This window comes from Geospiza fortis, unplaced genomic scaffold, assembly GCF_000277835.1.
Source record: "Geospiza fortis unplaced genomic scaffold, GeoFor_1.0 scaffold215, whole genome shotgun sequence".
Taxonomy (NCBI): domain Eukaryota; kingdom Metazoa; phylum Chordata; class Aves; order Passeriformes; family Thraupidae; genus Geospiza; species Geospiza fortis.
Genome location: NW_005054573.1, coordinates 70,921 through 71,883, shown reverse-complemented (window position 1 = coordinate 71,883; position 963 = coordinate 70,921). Strand labels below are relative to the sequence as shown.

General features: G+C 54.3%; 1 protein-coding gene across 1 annotated transcript in view; it reads right to left on the bottom strand.

Moving 5' to 3' along the window:
- The window catches only part of SFMBT2 (Scm like with four mbt domains 2), a 111,280-nt gene extending 110,577 nt beyond the window's left edge, over positions 1-703 (bottom strand). Inside the window, exon 1 of the mRNA XM_005429747.2 lies at positions 629-703. The gene's annotated coding sequence lies outside the window, so the exon portion shown is untranslated. The remainder of the gene's footprint in view (positions 1-628) is intronic.
- Between the last annotated feature and the right edge of the window lie 260 nt (positions 704-963).

Here is a 963-nt window from a genome sequence, read left to right as displayed (position 1 = left end):
GTGCGCATGCCTGCCGCTCTTTTTAGGGCTTTTTTTTTTTTCTTTCTTTCTTTCTCGGTTTTTTTTCCCCCCCCTTTTTAATATTTAGCAGCCAACTCCTTCGTTGACCTTCTTCAGCAGTTTCAAGAAGAGGGATTAAAAAATAATAATTATAATAATCACGCGCGCATCCCAACCCGCACCGCCCCGGCTGCTCCGCGCCCGCGGTGCCTCCGCGCTTTGAGCCGCGCCTCTGCCGCGGGTTTGGGCTCCACGGGCGAGGGCAGGGATGGAATCGCGACTTCCACGCGTGGATTCCATCCCTGTCCCCACCCGGGACAGCACGCAGCGGCATCCCGGGCTGGCTGCCCGCACCGTAAATGCCAGAAAATACCATCAAATACGATCAAATAGCATCAAATACCATAAAACACCATCAAATCCGAGCCTTCAACACCGGAGCGCTGCCTCCTGGCTCGCCCTCCCCACAAGCTTTTATTTCGCTTTTCCTCCTCGTTTCGCGTCGCCAAGAAACTTCCAAGGGAGGGAGATGGGGGAAGAAGATGGGGAGAAGAGGGAAAGCAAAAAAAAATGCGGCGCATCCCTGAGCCCAGCCCGTTCCCTCCGCTTCGCCGGGCTCCGGCATTACCTGTTTATTCCCTGTTGCGGAAAATAAATAAAATATATCACGAAAAGCCGGCGAAGGCACAAGGCGGGATGTAAAATCAACTGGTGGGCGCCCTCCGCCCTCCCGGCGCGCAGGGACGCGCACAACTTTCCCTCCTTTGCTCCTCAGGTTATCGGATGGGATTTTTTTTTTTTTCCTTTCGGGTTTTTTGATGGTTTTTCCTTTCTTTGGCGAGTGCGGGGGATTCGCGCTGCACGCCGGCGCTGCTGCGGGGGTGTTCGCACGTACAGCCAACACTGCGGGATTTTTCAGATTGCACGGATATTCTGTTCTTCCCTCCCGAGAAAATCAGCCCC